The sequence below is a fragment of the Salvelinus sp. IW2-2015 genome, linkage group LG4q.1:29 (assembly GCF_002910315.2).
Source record: "Salvelinus sp. IW2-2015 linkage group LG4q.1:29, ASM291031v2, whole genome shotgun sequence".
Lineage (NCBI taxonomy): Eukaryota > Metazoa > Chordata > Actinopteri > Salmoniformes > Salmonidae > Salvelinus > Salvelinus sp. IW2-2015.
The window spans coordinates 5,655,278-5,670,247 of record NC_036842.1 but is presented as its reverse complement, the minus strand read 5'-3'; the positions used below and the strand labels follow the sequence as shown (position 1 = coordinate 5,670,247).

Genomic DNA, 14,970 nt, shown 5'->3' with positions numbered 1-14,970 from the left:
TGATATTTTGTAAAGATAAGTATACTGAACAAAAATATAAACTCAACATGCAACAATTTCAAAGATTTTACTGAGTTACAGTTCATAGAAGGAAATCAGTCAATAAATTAATTAGCGCCTAATCTATGGATTTCACATGACTGGGCAGGGTGCAGCCTTGGGTGGGCCTGGGAGGGCATAGTCCCACCCACTGGGGAGCCAGGCCCAGCCAATCAGAATATGTTTTTTCCCACAAAAGTGCTTTATGACAGACAGAAATAATCCTCAGCACACCCCCTCCCCCTCTTCAGACGATCCCGCAGGTGAAAAAGCCGTATGTGGAGGTCCTGGTTACACGTGGTCTGGTATGGACATTTGGATGTACTGCCAAATGCTCTAAAACAACGTTGCAGGCGGCTTATGGTAGAGAAATTAACATAAAATTATCTGGCAACAGCTCTGTTGGACATTACTGAAGTCAGCATGCCAATTGCACGCTTCCTCAAAACTTGAGACATCTGTGGCATTGTGTTGTGTAACAAAACTGCACATTTTAAGTGGCCTTTTATTGTCCCCAGCATAAGCGGCAACTGTGTAATGATCTTGCTGTTTAATCATTTTCTTGATTTGCCACACGTCAGGTGGATGGGTTATCTTGGCAAATGAGAAATGCTCACTAATAGGGATTATAATAAGGATTTTAACACATTTGTGCACAGAAGTTTAGATAAATTATATTTTTGTGCATATGGAACATTTCTGAGATCTTTTATTTCAGCTCATGAAAAATGGGACCAACACTTTACATGTTGCATTGATATTTTAGTTGAGTATATAAATACGTTTTGATGCTCAACTACTGTATGACTCTTTCAACATGCCATTGAAAAGGTCAAAAGATGCAATACATTTTATAATCCCTGAACATACTGCAGAGTAATTCAAAGCCATTTGCAAACATTACAAAGAGCAAGTTGGATGCTTAGAAAAACAACTTTGAACATCTTGTCCATCTGAGGGTAAGTGCTCTTGTTTCAAACACACACTATACCGTCTTTAAAGGGAATTTTTACTCAGAATACAAAACTAACATGATTTTACACCTACATTGGCTGCAGTTGATTCAAGAAGGCAGTTTTGGGATATTTAGTTTCCTGTCGACACTTAATAGCCATATTTTGTAACTGTTAGAATTCTCAGTAACACTTAACATTAAACTGTGGTTGTGCCTGTGAAATAAAACTGGAATTACTTTGAGAAAAAGTTTATTAGCATGTTGTTACATAATACTCTGGTAATTGCATTTTAATTGCAAAGCAATGAGCTGATAGTGACTGTTCCTTATTCCACTTATGTAATTTCTCCATTATTATGCAATTATAAAGCAATTTCCAAAGTCCTATGTAACAACAATGTTGCTATTGTCATAATCAACATTACTACACATGTACAGGAACTTGATGTCAAGTGTTACTGTGTGTCTAGTGTCTAGTTTAAGAAACAGACGCCTCAAAAGTCCTCAATTGGCAGCTTCATTTAATAGTACCCGCAAAACACAAGTCTCAACATCAACAGTGAAGAGGCGACTCCGGGATGCTGGCCTTCTAGGCAGAGATGCAAAGAAAAAGCCATATCTCAGACTGGCCAATAACAAGAAAAGATTAAGATGGGCAAAAAAACACAAACAGAGGAACTCTGCCTAGAAGGCCAGCATCCCGGAGTCGCCTCTTCACTGCTGACATTGAGACTGGTGTTTTTCGGGTACTGTTTAATGAAGCTGCCAGTTGAGGACTTGTGAGGCGTCTGTTTCTCAAACTAGACACTAATGTACTTGTCCTCTTGCTCAGATGTTCACCGGGGCATCCCACTCCTCTTTCTATTCTGGTTTGAGACAGTTTGCACTGTTCTGTGAAGGGAGTAATACACATCGTTGTATGAGATCTTCAGTTTCTTGGCAATTTCTCGCATGGAATAGCCTTCATTTCTCAGAACAAGAATAGACTGATGAGTTTCAGAAGAAAGTTATTTGTTTTTCTTGCCATTTTGAGCCTGTAATCGAACCCACAAATGCTGATGCTCCAGATACTCAACTAGTCTAAAGAAGGCCAGTTTTATTGCTTCTTTAATCAGACAACAGTTTTCAGCTGTGCTAACATAATTGCAAAAGGGTTTGCTAATGATCAATTAGCCTTTTAATGATAAATTGTAATGATTTAATGATAAAATGATCAAGTTTGATTAGCTAACAGAGTGTGCCATTGGAACACAGGAGTGATGGTTGCTGATAATGGGCCTCTGTACGCCTATGTAGATATTCCATAAAAAAATCTCCTCTTCCAGGTACAATCGTCATTTACAACATTAACAATGTCTACACTGTATTTCTGATCAATTTGATGTTATTTAATGGACAATAAATGTGCTTTTCTTTCAAAAACAAGAACATTTCTAAGTGACCCCAAACTTTTGAACGGTAGTGTACTTAGCTAGCGAATGCAGTTTAGCACTGAAACACCCGGCTCAAAACAGATGCTATGTTACCTAGCTGGCTATGGCTATCCAACACGGGAACTCTTCCAGGTCAAGGTAAGCTTTTGGTTTGATTAATTTATTGCCACCAGGGCCTACTGGTGTAACTGCTAAACTGCTTGCTAACTGTACACTGTAATGCATGATTGTAGCGGGTTTACTAATGCGTTAGTTCTAGTAGCTATGCTGACTTGACGTTAGCTAATATAGTGACAACTATGTAGACTGTGTGTAAGGGTTAGCGGTTATGATATGAAGGTTTGGCTTGGAAAGGTTTTTTCGACTGGTCACAGACAGCTGATGTGTTCTGCACTGAAATCCACAAGCAAAGGGAAAAGGTGAGAGGAGGAGAGTGCATAGATGCGATATGGAATTATCCAGCGATTAAAGGGATCATGCTGTTTGTATATGGCTGTTTTGAAAGTGATCTGTGTTTGCATGTGAACAAGGGTGTATTCATTCCGCTGATTCTGTTGAAAAACGTTTCTTAAATGGAAGCAAACAGAATGAAACGGGGATAAACACACCGGAATTTGTCCAATAGAACTCTCATTTGCAACTGTTGGACTAATGATTACACCATAGATCAGCTAGATGCAGGCAAGATTATGTCAATGTCTGTCAGCTTGATTACTCAAATGTGCACCTAAGTTATAAACTTTCATTCATAGGCTAGGTTGTAGCAATCTTATGATGGGTATAAGGAAAATTTGAGTATCATGTAGTAGCCTAAACCTATCGATGTTACATTGAGCTGGGTGAATGGAATATGAATGACAGCCATCCAATATGCTGTAATGGAAATAAGGCCATGCTCATCAAAAATATTATCGTCCTCCCTCATCTTAAACGGCACCGACCGCCACTGCTGTGCATGGTTATTAGGGTTAATGAAGTGTCATGGACGTGGGCATTAAACCACCGCTGTGCTGCTGCCCATTTACATCAACACATGATATTCCTGTTAATAGTAACAATATCAGTAGGAAATGAGATTTTCTCTCAAATCAAAACTTAAATTAACCATAACAGTTTTCCGTGAGCAAGTCTGAAAAAAATGATCAGTGACAAGTGTAATATTTTACCCTTATGAAATCAGCACTTGCTGTAGCCAAACAGTGTAACATTTCTCTAATGCCAATCTCAAATCAAAAATCAAATCAAATTTTATTAGTCACATGCGCCTAATACAACAGGTGTAGACCTTACAATGAAATGCTTACTTACGAGCCCCCAACCAACAATGCAGTTTAAAAAAACACGGACAAGAATAAGAGACAAAAGTAACAAGTAATTGAAGAGCAGCAGGAAAACAACAATAGCGAGACTATATACAGTGGGGTACCGGTACAGAGTCAATGTGCGGGGGCACCGGTTAGTTTGTGGTAGTACGTACATGTAGGTAGAGTTATTGAAGTGACTATGCATAGATGACAACTACAGAGAGTAGCACGGTGTAAAGGGGGGGGGGTGCAAATAACCTGGGTAGGCATTTGATTAGATGTTCAGGAGTCTTGTGGCTTGGGGGTAGAAGCTGTTTAGAAGCCTCTTGGACCTAGACTTGGCAATCCGGTACTGCTTGCCGTGCGGTATACAGTATGTTGCACGTAACTACTTCACAGGGGAAAAAAATAAGCTTTCTGGAACATGTGAACTTTCAAATCAAATAAAATTGTATTGCTTACATACACATGGTTAGCATATGTTATTGCGAGTGTAACGAAATGCTTGTGCTTCAAGTTCCGACAATGCTGCAATATCTAAACATGTAATCTAACAGCTCAACAACAACTACTTAATACACACAATTCTAAGTAAACGAATGGAATAAAAATATATACATATAAATATATGGATGAGCAATGACAGAGCGGCATAGGCAAGATGCAATAGATGGTATAAAATACAGTATACACTTATGAGATGAGTAATGCAAGATGTGTAAACATTATTAAAGTGGCATTATTAAAGTGACTAGTGCTCCGTTTATTAAAGTGGCCAATGATTTCAAGTCTGTATGTAGGTAGAAGCCTCTCTGCGTTAGGGATGACTGTTTAACAGTCTGATGGCCTTGAGAAAGAAGCTGTTTCTCAGTCTCTCGGTCCCAGCTTTGATGCATCTGTACTGACCTCACCTTCTGGATGGTAGCGGGGTGAATAGGAGGTGGCTTGGGTGGTTGTTGCCCTTGATTATCTTTTTGGCCTTCCTGTGACATTGGGTGCTGTAGGTGTCCTGGATTGCAGGTAGTTTGCCCCCGGTGATGCGTTGTGCAGACCGCACCACCCTCTGGAGAGCGGTTGTGGGCGGTGCAGTTGCCGTACCAGGCGGTGATGCAGCCTGACAGGATGCTCTCAATTGTGCATCTGTAAAAGTTTGTGAGGGTTTAATGTGACAAGCCACTGATGCGCCTTCTTCACCACACTGTCTGTGTGGGTGGACCGTTTCAGTGTGTCCGTGATGTGTATGCCGAGGAAATTTCCACCTTCTCCACTGCTGTCCCGTCTATGTGGATATGGGGGGTGCTCTATCTGCTGTTTCCAGAAGCCCACGATCATCTCCTTTGTTTTGTTCATATTGAGTGAGTGGTCATTTTGCTGACACCCCACTCCAAGTGCCCTCACCTCCTCACTGTAGCCTGTCTCGTCGTTGTTGGTAATCAAGCCTACTACTGTAGAGTCGTCTGCAAACTTGTGTTTGTTGAGCATCAGCGAAGTGGAGATGTTGTTTCCTACCTTCAGCACCTGAGGCGGCCCGTCAGGAAGTCCAGGACCCAATTGCACAGGGCGGGGTTGAGACCCAGGGCCTCTAGCTTAATGATGAGCTTTGAGGGTACTATGGTGTTGAATGCTGAGCTATAGTCAATGAATAGCATTCTTACATAGGTATTCCTCTTGTCCAGATGGGATGGGGCAGTGTGCGCAGTGTGATGGCGATTGCGTTGTCTGTAGACCTATTGGGGCGGTAAGCAAATGGAAGTGGGTCTAGGGTGGCAGGTAAGGTAGAGGTGATATGATCCTTGACGAGCCTCTCAAAGCACTCCATGATGACAGAAGTGAGTGCTACGGGCGATAGTCATTTAGTTCAGTTACCTTTGCCTTCTTGGGTACAGGAACAATGGTGACCATCTTGAAGCATGTGGGAACAACAGATTGGGATAGGGAGAGATTGAATATGTCTGTAAACACACCAGCCAGCTGGTCTGCGCATGCTCTGAGGACGCGCTTAAGAATGCCATCTGGGCTGGCAACCTTGCAAGGGTTAACACATTTAAATATCTTACTCACGTCGGCTACGGAGAAGGAGAGCCCACAGTCCTTGGTAGCGGGCCACGTCGGTGGCACTGTATTATCCTCAAAGTGGGTAAAGAAGGTGTTTAGTTATTCTGGAAGCAAGACGTTGGTGTCCGTGACGTGGCTGGTTTTCTTTTTGTAGTCCGTGATTGTCTGTAGAACCTGCCACATAAGTCTCGTGTCTGAGCCGTTGAATTGCGACTCCACTTTGTCTCTATACTGACATTTCACTTGTTTGACTGCCTTGTGGAGGGAATAACTACACTGTTTGTATTCGGCCATAATCCCTGTCACCTTTCCATAGTCAAATGCAGTGGTTCGCACTTTCAGTTTTGCGCGAGTGCCGCCATCCATCCACGGTTTCTGGTTAGGGTAGGTTTTAATAGTCACAGTGGGTACAACATCTCCTATGCACTTCCTTATAAAAACTCACTCACCGAATCAGCGTTTATGTCGATATTATTATCTGAGGCTACCCGGATTATCTATACCGTTTTGTATGCTTGTGTGCCATCTGTAAATACATATACAATTGTAAAATTACGAGCCTAATTGGTTTAGCCACGGAAAAAGAAGCCACGATCTAGCCATGATCGGCTGAGATAATGGATGGGTTGGACATGCCGAGAGATGAGTTCAGATTGGTCTGCCATGTAGCATGCTTCATGCTATAAAATGAGCTGATCAGCATGTGTAAATAATCCTTTGTACCACATTAAAAAAGATATATCATGAAGAACTGCTAAAGTGTTGCATCTGATGACCCTTCTGATGACAGTGATGGTGAAGAAACGGCGACCAACAGTGTTGTTGTCACAGAAGAAGTCGACCGAGTTTCGAAATCAGTGTAATGCCCGGTGGAAGCAGAGTATGGCAGGTAAGGAGAGGGAGTAAATGCAGCCGTTTGATTGCAAATATGCAGAGGCAGTTGAAAAGAGGACACACAAAAGGCTATTGTATAAAACACCCGTCTCCGGATTACATCTTCAAACTAAGGGCAACCATGGCATTCATGGCGGATAGGGAGAAGCGTTCATCCATGTATATGGCTAATAGTCAAGCTAGCAACATTTTCAGATATTATATGTATAAAAATTTGGCCGAAACTATTTTTCATTGCAAGTTAAAACGTACTGTTAGCTGGGAAGTCTGGAGAAAAAATAGCTCTAACTGGGAAAAATCAACTGTCATCCAACTCGGGAACAAACTTTCCGACCTGAAGATCAGTGGCGTCACGTATTTGTCCAAGTTCCCAGCATCATTAGGTTCATTGTTTAGCTAGCTAGCTATGTCTAAACATGTCTAAACAAAATGACATGGCCCATCAAGTTAGCCAGGTGTGTTTGAGGGTGATTACGATCATCTATTGTATTTCATGAATGTGTACATGTCTAGACAGTAGTGACCCATCCACTTAGCTAGATGTGACTGGGAGGTGGTTTCAGCATTTCTTTCACATGACCCGTCAATTTCAACACGTGTGTCTGGGTAAGCATCATCTACTAATTATGGAATATTTATACAATATTTATCTGGATACTTTATATTTTTTATATTGCTGCTATGCAAATATGCATTTCACTGTACCGTTTACACCTTCTGTATCCTATGCATGTGACAAATAATAGTTGATTTTATTTGATATGGTGTGTGTTTACCAGAGACTGTACTGTGAAGAACAACATGACCTGCACCAAAGTCAGATTAGAATATAGGCCAAGGACTATAGTGTATTTTTCCTATTACTTTCACCACTTTGTCTAGAACATTACTCACTCTGTTTAGCACATGGCTTCACATTTGAATTCTGCAATAAGAGGGTGTGAATAATGCTGATTGGGTGTAGACAATGAAGAGCTTTCCAGTAGGTGTACCAAAACATTTAAGGACCATTTTCTCAAAAGTTGGGTTACAAGTTGATCAACTTTCAAAGCAGAATGACTTTCCCATTGTTCCTTATGATACACAACTTTCAAGCTCTGAGTCGCTACTTTTATTCAATGTAAAAAATATAAAAAAATCTAATTTTGCTGCATAGGACCGAATCCAGGTGGTGGGTCACAAATGATCTACTTCGGTTTCGATATAAGGATCGTGAAATTTCTAAAATCGCTTACCACTTGTTCCATTTGGTTTCTACCTTAACATAAACGTTGACATATTCCTAAATATTTGGTCAAATAATTCATGTTGTGTATGGTTTCCTAGAAACAAGGGTGGCTCAACTTACACCTTTGGCTCAACTTACATGTACCCCACTGTCCCCTACTGCAAACACTATATCCTCCAAGGTTCTACAGAAAAACTATTTTCCTTCAGAGATCAGTGGTGAATTCCGCTAAGACTGACCAATGTATCTGCCGGGTTTCTAAATTGAATCAAGCCTTACCTCTCTGTTGCAATACATCTCTTTCTCCTCTTCAATGGCGGTTGGCATCCAATATGTTGTATTACCGCCCCCAACTGAACTACAGTATAGCTCCATTACACTTTGTGATACAAAATGAGAAAGGGGAACTGGTCAAAATAAAAAATAAATCAATAAAAAAGATACATATATTTTTATTACACTACCAACTAACCCTATACTCATTAAAACCCATCACCTTATTCAACTACTTTAACCCTGTCTTATCCTACCCCAGGCCAACGGACTGAGAGGACGAGACACCACCATGCAACACACGCTGTAACTCTTCTGAAGTCAAATCTCGTACCCCCAAGTACTCTCTGCAGCTGCCACCACAACATATATTTTCTCAGATTTACGTTCCATTTCTGATAACAATTTGATAATTGCCATGAACGCTAAGAAGCCAACCTTAAGCGTTTATCACTCATTGGCCTATCCTTCTTTGCTGGCACAGATCTACTATTCACAGGGATCCTCTCAGAATCCCTCACCCTTGACCCATCCTCCTCTACTTTCTTCACTGTCTCAGCATACGACACCTTCTGCACTACTCTGACTCTAGAAACCTCAACCTGCCTCTCTCGCACCAGCCACAACTGTATCCCCCAAAATGACATAATCCTCTATCCCATGCACTCCTGCACACCTTCCAGATCTTGGAATCTCCCTCCTAGACACTGCTGCAACATACCCATACATGTTGCACCTAAAACAATGCAGTGGATTTGCCACAAAAGCTCTGACAACAGGATAATGATATATCCTAACATTACTTTATCGGGTAAAGACTGACTCAAAACTCAAAAGGACTGATAGTGACTCCTCTGTTTCACCACGCTCACCACCGGGCCTGCGACGCACCAAACGGCAGGCGTCACAAACACCAGGAATCTTCAACTTCAATTGCCCCACCTCCACACGTAACGCTAACCCAGACATCACTCCTTTCAATGGTGCAGTGTTCCTAAAAGCCAAGCAAGAAACAGATCTTGACCCAAGCCGCGTGACACTGAGCGCCTGCTCCCTCTGGTCAGAAGAAACACAAACAAATATCACAAGTCCACTACAGGTGCACCCAACTCCTTTCCAACACACACTGAAACCACAAATGGATTTGCCAAAAGGAAAGGACCCACTTCTCCAAAAATGTCACTCCAACTGGACCAAACGTATCTTCATCATAACCATGTCCATCAATGCAAGGCTCAAACTCCTCACAACACCTTCTACCCCTTCTATTTCACCTCCTGAACTCAAACTGACGACCGGCTAACTCTGTTTGAACATTGTTATTGTTAGCGTCAACAGATTCAAACCCATCCGCTACCTCCCTCAGTCTTTTCAACCTCCTCTCTCTGTCCCTCCATCCTCCTCCCTTAACCAGTTACCCAACTCCTTCTGAAAATATTACACTTTTCCAAGCCCAGATCTATTTTTAGCCTCTTCGAAAGACATGCTAAGCCCTGTTCTCCCTCCACTTCATACTTTTCTCTTTAGACTTGGTCATGTTGTGTATGACAGGCCTTCCAACCAGGAAGTTCAAATCATTCTCTTCCTGTTATGGGATGATTCTAAAATGACAACCTATTTGCGTCTTCCTCTGTGATTTTTAAATAGCGGTTTGCAACCAAAAAGGTGCATTACCGCCACCAACTGGACTGGAGTGTAAATCCTTTAGACTTTGAAACAAAAACGGGAAAAAGAGAAAATGAAGAAAAGTACTCCGCCAACTAACCCTACACTCATTAAAAACCCACCACCCCGTTCCACTACGTTGACCTTACCTGATCCTACACCAGGTCAACGGCCTGGGAGGACGGGATGCTACCGTTCAACTCACCCTGTAACTCGTCTGCGGTATAATCTCATAAACCAAAGTACTTCTCTGCAGCTGCCATCACAACACCTTTTCTGTGAATTATGTTCCATTTCTGCAGTACAGTTGGTAACCATGGCATTGAATGCTAAAAGCCACTCTTACTGAAGCACATTTCATTCGTAGGCCTATCACTTTGTACTGGCAAAATACATTTACTACTCACCGGGAACCTCATAGGATCCCTCATCCTTGACCCATCCTCTACTTTCTTCACTGCCTAAGCATACAACACCTTCTGTACAACTCTGACCATGGTAACCTCAACCTGCCTCTCTCGCACCGGACACTTCTGATACCCAGCAACATGGGCAGCACCCTATTCCCTACATAGCGCACTACTTTTGACCAGAGCCCTATGGTGAACTGTATAGGGAGTAGTGCACTGTTTAGGGAGTAGGATACCATTTGGTATGCACACAGCTCTGTTAAGAACCTATTTCAGGCCCGGTGTGTGCTGTTCTCTCTCTCTCTTTAAGAGAAGAGATGGGGAAATCATGGCCGACATGACTTTGGCAAGTTGTACCAGCTTTTTAGTGAAGAACAGATGCGTGTCTAATGAACGGGCGACTCTCTCATCAATAATGTACTGTTTTTCCACCTGCTAGCAAATTAATGAGAAGTAGAGAGCCGTTTAGGGTGCGGGGTCTTGGGTGACATAAACCCTCCAATAATGGCCATATGAATAGCATGGCAGATCGTCAGAGGGAAAACACCGGGCGGAATTAGGGAGGTTTAATTGCAACATAATTAGGCCAATGCAACGCTGATAGGCCTTTCCAAGCTGGCATCTGGCTGAGCTGCCAGTTAAGGTAAATGTTCACCGGACCAAATACATGGAGAGACCAATCAGACCATGAAACAGGAGTGGGAAATAGATCAATATGTGATTAGCCAATAGTTCGTTATAGAGTTATTTTCAATGAATGGATTTTAATTTCACTTTGATTACCTGACGAGGGGATATTTGGCGAGGGCATGAACTGAAGTTGTCCGAAATTCTTCTACACTGTATATCTCCATGAATATATTATTAACATCTACATTTCCGGTAGAAATGGACCATCTACATTTCCTGCTTGTAAGCGAACCACAATATCCAGAATTCATAGTGATTTCAGGATGTAGTACAGCCCCTGTCGAGATGGTTCCAGTTGAGATTGAGAGTCAACAGGTAGCTAATGTTACTTACTGGACCAGCCACTCGTTCATAAAACATCAGCTTGCGAAGAACTATTAACAACTGTAAAGTTTATTCATGGTATGGTGTTCAGTACTTGGATGTGAAAACTTCAAGCAAGCGCAGGCTGCTGAGGTAACATTTCATTGGTTACTTTGCAAGCTAACGATAGCTACGTTAGGTTTCGTTAGCTACAGCCTGCCGGACCGTATCTAACCGTTAGCTAGCGAACTACCGCAAGTGACTGGCCTGTGTGTTCTATTTACAGAGTCCAATCCCATCGACATCTGCAGCACCAGGAACTAGTTTAAATCACCTTTGACTGCACAATGCTGGCAAGAGCCAAAGTGTATAGTCTGTGAGTCCATGGACAATGGAGCTCATGAAGGTCTGCCAGACCAGCTGAAGAACATTCAGGACCCTGCCTAAAACATTCAACCAACATAATATGCACATTCAGTTAGACTGATGTTGTAGGTGTCACGCCTGCTCCCGCTCCCCCTCTCTGGCGCTCAAGAGCGCCAGGCGGCCCGTCATTACGCACACCTGTCACCATTGTTACACATATCAGCGTATCATTGGACTCACCTAGACTCCATCACTTATTGATTGCCTCCCCTATATCTGTCTATTCCCCAGTTTCCTCCCCATGTCAGCATTTCTCATTTTGTTCCCCCTGTCCAGACGCTGTTCTTGTTTTGTTATTTATTAAATATTCACACCCTGTACTTGCTTCTCGCCTCCCAGTGTCTGTCCTTACAGAACGCTGACACCCCAATTTGAAGCATCAGGGATTTTTTTTTTTTTTGTTGGTGACGTTGGGTCCGGGTGCCACTGCCGAAGGAACCGGGAGTGCCTCAGCTGGCTCGTCAGGCTTCCATGCCTTAGCTGGCTCGAGAGGTTTTCTTGCATCGCCGGCTCGTCGGGCTCCCACACCTCGGCAGGCTCGTCGAGCTCCCACGCCTCGGCCGGCCCGTCAGGCTCGCCCTGGTGGGCCGCCGGGTGGTGCCCCTAAGGGGGGGGGGATTCTGTCACGCCTGCACCCGCTCCCCCTCTCTGGCGCTCAAGCGCACCAGGCGGCCCATCATACTGGGCATTTTATACTATGCTACTGTAAGAACAGACGCTGGGAGACGAGAAGCAAGTACAGGGAGTGAATATTTAATAAATAACCGACATGAAACAAAACAAGGACAGCGTCTGGACAGGGGGAACAAAAACGACATTAATGCTGACACGGCGATGAAACTGAGGAATAGACAGATACCTGTCACCTGTCACCATCGTTACGCGCATCAGCGCTTCATTGGACTCACCTCTACTCCATCACTTATTGATTGCCTCCCCTATATCTGTCTATTCCTCAGTTTCATCTCCGTGTCAGCATTAATGTAGTTTTTGTTCCCCCTGTCCAGACGCTGTTTTTGTTTTGTTTCATGTCATAAACCCAAAGTTATTCCTTTAGTCTTCATTACCATCATCAAAACAGTTCTTCAGTTTTGCTCGTAATGAGATGCACTGAGGCTAGCTATAACTTTAGGCTACAGTACATTTTGGGTATAGCAAACCAAGCTAACTAGCTTGGCCTTTAGTGGTACTAGCGAGCCCCGTTATGGCCGAATCGATCACAAAATTATACTGTATTGATCAACACTGCCTTGTGTAAAAAGAGAGCTTATAATGCTAGCTAGCTACCGCCAGCAAAATAACTTACTCATCTGTCATTTGCCCTCCTGGTCTAGCTGGTCTAGGCTGCCGCTGACAGTTGTTCTTGGAGGTTCTGAATAACGTCTCCAGCACCCCTCTATCCATATGTGCGTCAAAACTTTGATGGTCTGTCACACACGATCCATGGGGTCTGCACTGACCCTCTCTAGTAAGAACTGTTCGTGGTTGAATTTGTTGCAGCTGGTCTAGCTGGTCTAGCTGGTCTAGGCTGCCGCTGACAGTTGTTCTTGGAGGTTCTGAATAACGTCTCCAGCACCCCTCTATCCATATGTGCGTCAAAACTTTGATGGTCTGTCACACACGATCCATGGGGTCTGCACTGACCCTCTCTAGTAAGAACTGTTCGTGGTTGAATTTGTTGCAGCACAGACATTTCTCATCTGTCGGCATGGCTGGAGAGCACCCGCATAGGTAGCACTATTCGGAGCCTGACCATGGCTCCCCATCGCTGCTTGCTGGTCTCGTTATTCTTGTTCTAGCTGTCTCAAGTCTTCTTCAGTGTATTCCGGGCTGAAATAAATAGGGCTGTATGTCCCACATACGGTTTCGTCGTCCAGCTCTTCTTGTAAAGAGGATTCATTAGCAGCTATTGTAATTATTTAGCAATCTCGGATAAACAGTGCACGGTAACATAGCTGTGAAACTATGAACCTGTGAAACTAGTACCGACCCCGTTTTGATAAGCCTGCCTTCGAGGGTGGGAACACAATTGGAAAAGGAAGTAGGACTCCCATCAGACTGTAGTCTTTACAAGGCCTGGGAAAATGAGTCAACCTAGATATGTTGCAATGTCGTGGCAGATAGCAATGGTTCGATTGAACAAGGACAACCATATCTACTAACTTCTAGCGTGATCCTGCAATCGGTGAAACACAAAGGCCACAATAATTGCTACAAAACATGACTCCATTCATTTTGCGGTCTCCCACCGCAAAAATAAAATAATACCTCTATGGTACATAATTATGTCTGAAACACCTCTCGTCAGTCATAACTATGTAGGGAGCCTGGAAAAACATCCCAAATAGTGTCTAGAGATGACGTTTCCCTTTAAACTGGAGACAGAGTAACTCATAATTAGAATTAAACACACCGTTTCTGTATTCAAGGGGACAGGGCATTGATGATGAGAGGGAGGGAATGAGAAAGGGAAAAGGAGAGAGAGAAGTTATTAGAAAGAGAGAAGGGGGGGGAAGAGAGAGCGCAGAATAGGTATGAAAGCGAGAAGAGGAGGGAGGGAATGGAAAGGTAATGAGAGAAAGGGGAGAGGGAGGGTGGGATAGATAGAGAGAAAAGGAAAGAGAGAGAGAGATAGGGAGAGGGGGAGTAAAACGAGAGAGAAACTGGGTTGAACTAAGTAAACTAATTATGTTTTATTGGAGGAGAGAACGAGAGCGTGACAGAGAGAAAATATAAGTCAAATGGAGATCAAAACCTGGCCTGCCATAATGTGTTATTGTCCCCCTAGGGAGAGGGTTTAACCAGATCTGATCCTGACTGGATTTCAATGGGTTTTTCATGTTTCTACACAACCTTGGATTGCTTGGACATGGCGCATATCTGATCACAGCATGTGTAGAATAGTTGGTGGGTTGGTGTGTGTAAGTGAAAGTGCAGAATGGTGGGCCTGAATAGCATTCTAATTCTAATTTGAAGCTCAGACGGTAGAGCATGAGGCTTGTAACGCCAGGGTAGTGCGTTCCATTCCTGGACCACCCATATGTAAAATGTAGGCACGCATGACAGGAAGTCGCTTTGAATACAAGCGTCTCCTAAATTAAATGTATTTTTATATTATATTATTGACTAGAGAGGGGAACCAACCAATCGACTCTGAGGACAGTCTGAGGACAAACAATATAATTTGCATGGATCATACAATAGGCCATTCTTACACAATGACCTTACAGACTATATACTGTATGCAATCCTATCACCACTGTTCTCATGTTGCTGTTCTCTGATTATAATTAGT

General features: G+C 43.0%; 1 protein-coding gene across 1 annotated transcript in view; it reads right to left on the bottom strand.

Annotated features, from left to right (window-relative positions):
* Positions 1 to 14,970, bottom strand: part of LOC111961300 (contactin-associated protein-like 4) — a 198,404-nt gene that overhangs the window by 147,722 nt on the left and 35,712 nt on the right. The window lies entirely within an intron of this gene.